This window comes from Triticum urartu, unplaced genomic scaffold (genome assembly GCF_056163025.1).
Source record: "Triticum urartu cultivar PI428250 unplaced genomic scaffold, HENAU_Tu73 scaffold2, whole genome shotgun sequence".
Lineage (NCBI taxonomy): Eukaryota > Viridiplantae > Streptophyta > Magnoliopsida > Poales > Poaceae > Triticum > Triticum urartu.
The window spans coordinates 225,109-237,384 of record NW_028260368.1 but is presented as its reverse complement, the minus strand read 5'-3'; positions in this window follow the sequence as shown (position 1 = coordinate 237,384).

Genomic DNA, 12,276 nt, shown 5'->3' with positions numbered 1-12,276 from the left:
TTAGTAGATTGTGTTTTACGTATATGTTTTAAAATCCAAAATGAAAAAAAAAAAAAGAAAACATGTTGATTATAGAAAAATTAGGAGGAACCTAGAATTAGAGTCTTATGGGCAAGGACACTATTGCTGATTTACTAACCTCTATAAGAAATGCGGACATGAATAAAAAAGGAACAGTTCGAGTAGTATCTACAAATATTACCGAAAACATTGTTAAAATACTTCTACGAGAGGGTTTTATTGAAAGTGTTCGGAAACATCAGGAACGTAACAGATATTTCTTGGTTTCAACTTTGCGACATCAAAAGAGAAAGACTATAAAAGGAATATATAGAACAAGAACCTTTTTAAAGCGTATCAGCCGACCCGGCTTACGAATTTATACCAACTATCAAGGAATTCCTAAAGTTTTGGGTGGAATGGGAATTGCTATTCTTTCTACTTCTCGAGGAATAATGACAGATCGAGAAGCTCGACTAAACAGAATTGGGGGAGAAGTCTTATGTTATATATGGTAATCGCCCCGCCTATAGTGCTCGAATTCTATCTCGCCCTTCCTATTTTTAAAATAAAAATAGAAAAATAGGAGAAAAAAAATATGACAGAAAAAAAAAATAGGAGAGAAAAAAAAAACCCGAGAGAAGCAAAAGTAACTTTCGAAGGTTTAGTTACGGAAGCCCTACCCAATGGAATGTTCCGCGTTCGGCTAGAGAATGACACCATCATCCTAGGCTATATTTCAGGAAAGATACGGTCTAGTTCTATACGAATACTGATGGGGGATAGGGTCAAAATTGAAGTAAGTCGTTATGATTCAAGCAAGGGACGTATAATTTATAGACTTCCCCATAAGGATTCGAAGCGTATCGAAGACTCGAAGGATAGCGAAGATTTGAAGGATAGCGAAGATTTGAAGGATACCAAAGATTCAAAGGATTAGGTTTTTCTTTTTTTTTCTAGGGTAATAAATTCTAAGTTCTAAAATTCAAGCGAAGAGACTTATTTTTTCCAAAAGATTAGATTCATAGTTTAAAAAAGGATACGGAAATATGAAAATAAGAGCTTCCGTTCGTAAAATTTGTACAAAATGTCGACTGATTCGTAGGCGTGGACGAATTAGAGTCATTTGCTCTAATCCGAAGCATAAACAAAGACAGGGGTAATCTTTCGAAAAAGAACTTTACTTTCTAAAAAGTAAAAAAAAGTACCCGCGGAAATGTTCCAATTCCAAATAAAATAATTTCATTTAAAATAATTAAAGTAAAGGGTTTATTTTACCCTGAAACGGATATCTTTGTATCTTTTTTTCTTTTTTTTATTTCTAACTCATATTTATGAGATAATAAAATATGGCAAAAGCTATACCAAAAATTGGTTCACGTAAGAAAGTGCGTATTGGTTTACGTAGGAATGCACGTTTTAGTTTACGGAAGAGTGCACGTAGAATAACAAAAGGGGTTATTCATGTTCAAGCTAGTTTCAACAATACCATTATAACTGTTACAGACCCACAAGGTCGGGTGGTTTTTTGGTCCTCGGCCGGTACTTGTGGATTCAAAAGCTCAAGAAAAGCATCACCCTATGCTGGTCAAAGAACAGCAGTAGATGCTATTCGTACAGTAGGTTTGCAACGAGCAGAAGTTATGGTAAAGGGCGCTGGTAGTGGAAGAGATGCCGCATTACGAGCCATTGCTAAAAGTGGTGTGCGATTAAGTTGTATACGCGATGTAACACCTATGCCGCATAATGGATGTCGACCGCCTAAAAAAAGACGTCTGTAAAAGAATTAACCCGCTTTCAACTTTCATTTCAAGAGAAATAAACGATTCAATGATAAAATAATAATACTAGTCTATTATGGTTCGAGAGGAGGTAGCAGGATCCACTCAAACACTACAGTGGAAGTGTGTTGAATCAAGAGTAGATAGTAAGCGCCTTTATTATGGTCGTTTCATTCTGTCCCCGCTTAGAAAAGGTCAAGCGGACACCGTCGGTATTGCCTTGCGAAGAGCTTTACTTGGAGAAATAGAAGGAACATGTATCACACGTGCAAAATTTGGGAGCGTGCCGCACGAGTATTCTACAATAGCAGGTATTGAAGAATCCGTACAAGAAATTTTACTAAATTTGAAAGAAATTGTATTGAGAAGTAATCTCTATGGAGTTAGAGACGCATCCATTTGCGTCAAAGGTCCTAGATACATAACTGCTCAAGATATCATCTTACCGCCTTCCGTAGAAATCGTTGATACGGCACAACCTATAGCTAACTTGACAGAGCCCATTGATTTCTGTATTGATTTACAGATCAAGAGAGATCGTGGATATCAGACAGAACTCAGAAAGAACTATCAAGATGGAAGTTATCCTATAGATGCTGTATCCATGCCTGTTCGAAATGTGAATTATAGTATTTTTTCTTGTGGGAATGGAAATGAAAAACACGAGATACTTTTTCTAGAAATATGGACTAATGGAAGTTTAACCCCTAAGGAAGCACTTTATGAGGCTTCTCGTAATTTGATTGATTTATTTCTTCCTTTTCTACACGCGGAGGAAGAGGGCGCTAGTTTCGAAGAAAATAAAAACAGGTTTACTCCACCCCTTTTTACTTTTCAAAAAAGATTAACTAATCTAAAGAAAAACAAAAAAGGAATTCCATTGAATTGTATTTTTATTGATCAATTAGAATTGACTTCTAGAACGTATAATTGTCTAAAAAGGGCCAATATACATACACTATTGGACCTTTTGAGTAAGACTGAAGAAGATCTTCTGAGAATTGACAGTTTTCGTATGGAAGATAGAAAACATATATGGGACACTCTAGAGAAGCATCTCCCAATTGATTTACTTAAGAATAAACTCTCGTTTTAAATCCATTGCAATTTTTTTTCTTCTTCTTTTTCGAGTTAGAATAAAAAGAAAACAATTTAGCATCTTTGGTACAATCTATATTTTCGCGAAATGGATCATAATAAAATGGATTTTAGGTATCTAGGGAAGATTCACTTGGAAGTAACTATTTCCTAGATACCTATGGTACTTCACGGTTGAATGAATCAAAAAATATCTAAAAAAGACCTAAAGTTAATGATTTATCAATGGGTAATGTTGCTCCAATACCTAACCAAAGAGCTACTACAGTACCGATTAAAAAAACGGTCGTAGCTACTGGGCGGCGAAATGGATTTTGGAATTTATTGACATTCTCTAGAAAAGGTACTGTCAATAAGCCTGTTGGCACAGAAACCATTAAAAGAACGCCCAATAACTTATTGGGTACCGTACGGAGTATTTGAAACACGGGAAAGAAGTACCACTCGGGTAATATTTCCAGAGGAGTTGCAAACGGATCTGCCGGTTCACCAATCATTGATGGCTCGAGAACCGCTAAACCTACATTACATGCAATAGTACCTAGAATTACTACTGGAAAAATATATAAAAGATCGTTGGGCCATGCGGGTTCCCCGTAATAATTATGTCCCATCCCTTTAGCTAATTTAGCTCTTAATACAGGATCATTTAAGTCTGGTTTCTTTGTTATTGGGATAGGTGAACTCTTTAGGATCCATCCCCCAAAGGAACCGGACATGAGAATTTATCATCATCCGGCTCGAGCAAGAGTGAAAGAAATAAGACCGCGGAAGATCCTTAATAGAATTAAGGTTTATAATGACTCAATGACTCTAGGCAAGAAAAGCTTTATCAGATTCTCTTTTCCGAAGTTGCACCTACAACTACTCATTGAAAATAATCCTATTCTTATGGGTAAATGCTCAATATCCAAGTGGGCTTACAAATTTGATCATGATCAATTGCTTTGTGGATTGTCTCATGTCTCTTGATTAGTTGGTATTTATCCCCTCAATATCGCAAGTTTCTTACCTCCAAACAAAATATTTACTTGTTACTAATAAAAAATCAAAAAGTTTAGCCTACATTCTTCCTTAGATCCCTTCTTTTACTCCGATAGTATTGCGGATCACAATCGATGCAAAGAAAATGAATGCATTTCCATACTATAATAAAAAGGTAAGTGTAATAAATAGAGAACTGGATCATGTCACATGACTTATTCCATTTCTACTCTATGGGATCTTACGGAGCCTGTTCATGGATGACATGGTTGCGGTATGATCATAGAAGATATTCTCCTCAAGTGAACCAGCCTATCCTTCCTAGGTAGGGGACTTACATGTTGATTGGATGCGGAGACACCTTTGGTTGTGAATTCTAATGTGGCAGATCCAATTCTTTATCTGCATGGCCAAATCAATAATTCAAGTCACACACTCCCATAATCCGCCTTTTTTCTTTCGTAAAATTAACTTCAACTATTTGTATTGTATAAAAATACTTTGGAGTTGAAGAGAAGTATCCAAATGACATGTGTTATTTTACAATAACCCATGCTTGTAGCAATGAAATACCAAAACCTACCCGATATGATATATGATAATTATAATTCTCTATGATATGCCTTCCCTATAAAGGACCCGAAATACCTTGCTTACGTATCATTGGAAAGTGCATTAACATAAATACGGCAGTAAGCAGAGGCAGTACAAAGGTATGTAAACTATAAAAACGAGTCAAAGTGGATTGGCCCACACTAGCACTTCCGCGTAATAACTCCACTAAAGGCGATCCTATTACCGGAATGGCGTCAGGTACACCTGTCACAATTTTGACTGCCCAATAGCCAATTTGATCCCAAGGCAAAGAATAACCAGTTACACCAAATGATGCAGTCAAAACAGCCAAAACCACACCTGTGACCCAAGTTAATTCGCGGGGTTTTTTAAATCCCCCTGTGAGATACACACGAAATACATGCAGGATCATCATTAAAACCATCATACTTGCTGACCATCGATGAACTGATCGGATTAACCAACCAAAGTTGGCCTCGGTCATTATGTATTGAACCGAGGAAAAAGCCTCTGTAACGGTTGGTCGGTAGTAAAAAGTCATAGCAAAACCGGTAGCGACTTGTACTAGAAAACAAGTAAGTGTAATTCCCCCTAAACAATAAAATATGTTGACATGGGGAGGAACATATTTACTAGTTATATCATCTGCAATTGCCTGAATCTCAAGACGTTCCTCAAACCAATCATATACTTTATTGAGATAGGTAACTAACCCGAGTCCCCCTCTAAGAGCCGTATATGAAAATTTCATCTCGTACGGCTCAAGCAGAAACACAAAAATTTTCAACGAATATTAGAAAAAAGGTTCAAAACTTCATCAGCCACTGAATTGGGTCGATTTGCCTTGAAGATATCAAATAAGAAAAATCCGGAATATCTTCTTTGTGATGATAATGCCAAAAAATCTCAAGTTGGCGCGTCTTTCTTTCTTCCTTTCCCTTATGTTGGTCATTAGAGGCTTCTTGACTTTTCTCTTCCCTATAAAGGATTTGTTTTTTTATGCGTAATATAGAAATTATCTTGTTGAGATCCTATGAATCAGTTCAATTAAAACCTTAGATTCATACTAGAGCCACGATGATTTAGTCTCAAGCTAAACAAAAGGCAAGGGTTCTTCGAATAAGAACCGCTTGATAATCATTTATTGAATCAGTGTAATGACTCGACAAAATCGAGAGAAAAAAAGTTGTCTTTTGGGCAAACAAAATTGGAAGGAAGAAAATTTCTTTTTTATTTTTATTTAAGAACTACTTGAATTTTTCAGTCTGGTTGCGAGGTCTTAATAGTGAGTATGAATCATAGTTCCATTTTTTTTTGATCCACTCTATCTATTTCGTGTTCCAGATACTAGAATAAATAATATCTGACGAATTAGAATCATCTTGATAGAGATAACAGGCCCTTTCTATGTATTATCAATAGGATCAATTCTAACAAGTCACACACTCATATTCCAGAGATACCGAAACAAAAAAATTCCGCGGTCGAACTACCATAATATCTAGAAATGTAGATCTTAAACTAGAAAGGCTTTTTTGGATGGAAAAACTCTGACTTCCTAGTTTTAGTTAGTAGAAACCTAATTGGTTAAAATTCCGTCCAGTAAAACGGAAGAATTATAAATTTCTAAAATGATAGATAGGAATATAGCGAATAAAGCCATTGCGATCCCCATAAAAGGAGTAGTCCCCCAACCCGGGGCGACTTTCCCATATTCCGAATTCAAGGGTTTCAGTAAACTACCTGCACCAGTTCGTTTTGGCCTAGGTTTAGAACTATCTTCAACGGTTTGTGTAGCCATAAATTCTATTTAATCATTGGTGTTGACTTTGTATACTATTCCGTTGTAGTTGTAAATACACGATCTTTTCGTAGATCCATTGTAATCTTGAAATTCTATAAAAATGGAAACAGCAACTTTAGTCGCCATCTCCATATCTGGTTTACTTGTAAGCTTTACTGGGTATGCCTTATATACCGCGTTTGGGCAACCCTCTCAACAATTAAGAGATCCATTCGAAGAACACGGAGACTAATTTAAGTAAGAAGTCTCCCAGATAGGGGGACTTCTTACTTAAATGAAATTATTTTATTCTTTTAGTTGGAGTTGGTGGAACCTTAGGTGGTTCTCGGAAGAAGATAGCGAAAAAAATTATCCCTAAAGTCGAAACTAAAAGGAACGTATAAACCAATGCTTCCATAGATTCGATCCTGGTTTATTTACAATTATAACTTCCACACCTATTCATTTGTCATTTGGGATAATTTCCCATATAAAGAAAGAAAAAGAGTCAAAGAAAGGATGGGAGATGTTTCCCATGTCAAATCAAAAAAGAGAGGTGAAAGATACTATAACAATGTGTATCAAACTGCCTGTTTCCTTGTAGTTGGATCTCCCACTTTTTGGAATGTTCCAAATTCCACTTGAGCATCCAAATCTGGATCAATACCAGCAAAAACATCTCGGAACAATGTTCTAGCGCCATGCCAAATGTGTCCGAAAAAGAAGAGCAAAGCAAAGGTAGCATGACCAAAAGTGAACCAACCCCTTGGACTGCTGCGAAAAACACCATCAGATTTCAAAGTAGCCCGGTCTAATTCAAAAATTTCCCCTAATTGAGAACGCCTCGCATATTTTTTTACAGTAGCAGGATCAGAATAACTTACTCCATTAAGTTCGCCACCATAGAACTCCACCGTTACACCTACTTGTTCAACACTATATTTGGATTCTGCTCTTCTAAAAGGAACGTCTGCTCTAACAATTCCCTCCTCATCTACCAAAACAACCGGAAATGTTTCAAAAAAAGTAGGCATACGGCGTACAAAAAGCTCACGTCCTTCTTTATCTCTAAAGACGGGATGTCCTAACCATCCAACAGCTATTCCATCCCCATTGTCCATTGAGCCTGCTCTGAATAATCCCCCTTTTGCCGGATTATTACCAATATAATCATAAAAGGCTAATTTTTCGGGAATTTTAGACCAAGCTTCTGATAAACTAAGATTTTCGGCTAAACCATTGCTAACTCTTCGATATATTTCTTGCTGAAAGTATCCCTGATCCCACTGATAACGAGTAGGCCCAAATAATTCGATTGGGGTCGTTGCTGACCCATACCACATAGTTCCAGCAACTACGAAAGCTGCAAAAAAAACAGCAGCGATACTACTGGAAAGTACAGTTTCAATATTGCCCATACGTAATCCTTTATATAGACGTTGAGGCGGACGGACACTAAGATGGAATAAGCCCGCTAATATACCCAATGTACCCGCAGCAATATGATGAGAAGCTATTCCCCCCGGAACAAAAGGATCAAAACCTTCTGCACCCCACGCTGGATTTACAGCTTGTACTTTTCCAGTTAGTCCATAAGGATCGGATACCCATATCCCAGGACCATACAAACCCGTTACATGAAATGCCCCAAAGCCAAAGCAAGCCACCCCTGCAAGAAATAAATGAATTCCAAAGATCTTGGGCAAATCCAAAGAGGGTTTTCCCGTCCGCTCATCAGAGAATATTTCTAGGTCCCAATATACCCAATGCCAGATCGCTGCCAAGAAACACAAGCCAGAAAACACAATATGCGTACCTGCCACACCTTCATAACTCCAAATACCCGGATTTGTTACAGTTCCTCCTGAAATACTCCAACCACCCCACGAATCCGTTATTCCTAAACGAGTCATGAAGGGAATTACGAACATACCTTGTCTCCACATTGGATCCAGAACAGGATCAGAGGGATCAAAAACTGCTAATTCGTATAAAGCCATTGAGCCAGCCCAACCAGAAACTAGAGCTGTGTGCATTATATGCACCGCAAGCAATCGACCCGGATCATTCAATACGACAGTATGAACACGATACCAAGGCAAACCCATGGAAATACCCCTTTAGCAAAGAAAAATAGACACGATGTCGCTTTATTTTATCGCATTGAAAAAGACTATCCATATCCTATGTACCTAACCCTTCTAGGGGATTCTGTGTCAGAAAGCGCGAATATTTATTTCATTCCATTAAAAATAAGAAGCCAATTCTGTTCATAAGAAGAAAGAGAAGCAGATCTATTCTATACTCGATAAGTGCCAATATGCAATGGGTAACTTGGCCAATTTGGAAAAAACGAAGAATAGATCGCTACCCCTCTTTGTTTAGCATTCAAATCACCCATTCCCTTTTCTTTATTCAATCTGTCTTACATTCCTTATATGTATAACCTTTCAATCTACGTATTAATAGAATCTATAATATTCATATAGAATAAGAATAAAAATTAAGACAATAAACTGCGGATTCTTTCTTTCTGTTCCATTCTTACGTTTCCATATTAAAGTGTGGTTTTCTTACTTAAATTTAATAATATTAATCTAATATGCCCATTGGTGTTCCAAAAGTACCTTACCGGATTCCTGGAGATGAAGAAGCGACTTGGGTTGACTTATACAATGTTATGTATCGAGAAAGGACACTTTTTTTAGGTCAAGAGATTCGTTGCGAGATCACGAATCATATTACAGGTCTCATGGTATATCTGAGTATAGAAGATGGAATTAGTGATATTTTTTTGTTTATAAACTCCCCAGGCGGGTGGCTAATCTCAGGAATGGCTATTTTTGATACGATGCAAACGGTGACACCAGATATATACAATATGCCTCGGAATAGCCGCCTCCATGGCGTCCTTCATTCTGCTTGGAGGAGAACCCACCAAGCGTATAGCATTCCCTCACGCGAGGATTATGCTTCACCAACCTGCTAGTGCTTATTATCGGGCAAGGACACCAGAATTTTTACTAGAAGTAGAAGAGTTACACAAAGTTCGCGAAATGATCACAAGGGTTTATGCAGTAAGAACAGGCAAGCCTTTTTGGGTTGTATCCGAAGACATGGAAAGGGATGTTTTTATGTCAGCAGACGAAGCCAAAGCTTATGGACTTGTCGATATTGTAGGGGATGAAATGATTGACAAGCACTGCGATACTGATCCAGTGTGGTTTCCAGAAATGTTTAAGGATTGGTAGTGTCCGGATTTCTTGTAAAGTTATTTCACAGCTAAATTCGTGTTTTCCTCGATTTAATAGAAAATAGAAAGACTTCATGATGAGCAATCATCAGGTTAAGATGGATCTAAACCAATCCATTTTTTTCTATATACATACAACATGCCGACGGTTAAACAACTTATTAGAAACGCAAGACAGCCAATACGAAATGCTCGAAAAACGGCCGCGCTTAAAGGATGCCCTCAGCGTCGAGGAACATGTGCTAGGGTGTATGTGCGACTCGTTCAGATCATGACTTCAAACAAATATAAAAAAAATTGAAGTATCCATGATTAGTACCAATGAATAGGATATAGCTTCTCTATCCTAGATTTCTATGGTATATGGAATTTATGGTTTCCTTTGGTGCAAATCCAATTATCTAAATTGGAAATAAGAAGCAATTCTCCCATTGGTAGCAAATGGTTATCCATTAAGCGGAGGAAATAGTAATAAAAAGAAAAAGGCTTATGCTCCTTTATCTTAAAAGAACGGACTAACAGGGTCAGCTACTTAGCCAACTTTCATAATTAAATACCGTCACTGTATGGATAACTCTTATTGTGAAAAGAGCTATTTACTCTATAATGGATAGGTAGAGCCAAAGAATGTGGACTATACAAGTTCGCAATACCTTTTGATGAAAGAAAGGGCTCCGGTGTATAGAGAGGGCCTCACCGTTTAAAAGGGAACCATAGAAACGATGGAACCCACTATTTTTTTTAGTATTATTAGAATGAATTTGTTATTTCGTATAGAAATAACTGAACGGAGTGGAATAAAAAATCGTGGTTGGGAAGGTTACTATAGCAAAAGCCATTGGAATTAATATTTTATATATCGGAATAATTAGTTTTGTTATTAATGAGAAAAAGGGTGGCTAAAAGAAGAGAAATCATTAGTTATTCATTAAGGTTAATTTGATTCAATGACCAGAGTTCCGCGAGGATATATAGCCCGGAGACGACGAACAAAAATGCGTTCATTTGCCTCAAACTTTAGAGGGGCTCATTTAAGACTTAATCGAATGATTACCCAACAGGTAAAAAGAGCTTTTGTTTCCTCTCATCGAGATAGAGGTAGGCAAAAGAGGGATTTTCGTCGTTTGTGGATCACTCGGATAAACGCAGCAACGCGGGTATATAAAGTATTCGATAGTTATAGTAAATTAATACACAACCTGTACAAGAAGAAATTGATTCTTAATCGTAAAATGCTTGCACAAGTAGCTGTATCAAATCCAAATAATCTTTACACGATTTCCAATAAAATAAAGATCATCAATTAAAGGTATAAATAAAGTAATATACTGGAATAATAAAAGATGAATTCCCGGAGAGGGAACTCCGGGAAGATACAATAAATTAAGATTAAGTGGTAGGAATCAACGAGCTGGATTACTTTCTTTATAATATATATAGGTCTGGCCCTTTCGAATTCGAATAAAACATCAACAATCGGAACTTAAGTTCCGGTTGTTGTTTCTTAAATTTTGGTTGTTGTTTCTTAAGTTTCGATTGGAATTGTACTTTTGCGTTAATTGAGGAATATGTCTATTTTTTCTGGGTCTAGAACCTGTAATTATTGAAATTGACTGGGCTTGAAATTGCTTTTCGTTCTCATAGTTACGAAACGGTAAGAAAGATAAAATACGAGCCTGTTTTATAGCAAGAGTAATTAATCGTTGTTGTTTCAAGGTTAATCTATTTATTCGTCTCGATAATATTTTTCCTTGTTCACTAATAAATCTATTAATTAAACTCATGTTTCTATAATCAATTCGATCTCCCGGGCCAATCCGGGGACGCCTACGAAAAGGTTGTTTAGATTTACGAAAAGGTTGCTTGAATTTACGAAAAGTTTGCTTGGATTTACGAAAGGGTTGCTTGGATTTATTAAAAGTTTGCTTGGATTTACTAAAGGGTTGCTTAGATTTAAGAAAAGGTTGTTTAGATGTATACATGATTTATTCCTTATTTAAAATTTGAAAATTTGAAAATTCACTTCTTTATTTTATTAATTTAGGATCCAGAAGAAGTAGTTTTTCTTTGATCCATATCTTATTTGATTCATATTATAGTATATGAATACCCTCTATACATATGAAATAATATCTACCGGAAATCAGATGAGTTGATTTGTATTTTGTATTCTATACTATGTTTTCTTTATATATTAAATATGAAGTTCTTACTCTTTCTGTTGTTTGGAAAGATCAAACACACGATGTTCCTATTTCTTTATTTCGTGATGAGTCGTATGCTTGCGACAATAACGACAAAATTTTTTGAATTCTAATTGTCCGGGTGTATTGTGGCGATTCTTTTGAGTACTATATCTAGAAATCCCCGTCGATTCCTCATTGGCACCTTTTCGAACACAACTGATGCATTCCAAAATAACTCTGATTCTAACATCTTTTCCCTTGGCCATGAACCTCCTTTTCTTTTTGGATTGACTTAACTTAATTCTTCTACTTATTCTTTTATTCTTCTATTTTGAATCCGAAGAAGAAGAATAAAATTCATTAGAATAATTTTTTTTTATTCTTTAATTAAGTAATAAAAAATAGAGAAATAATTAAAGAATACAATCCTTGTCGAATTAGCAAAGATTTTGGTTCGAAATCCTTTCATTTAATTAGCCAGCCCCGCCTTTTCTATGCTCTGATTTCTGAGGCCTTATTTAGCTTGGGTACCCCTTTAAATTGAATTTCTATTTTCAAAAATGGGGTTTACCAAATTTTTAATGACTCTGAGGTTCAACCCAATCCATCTTTTCT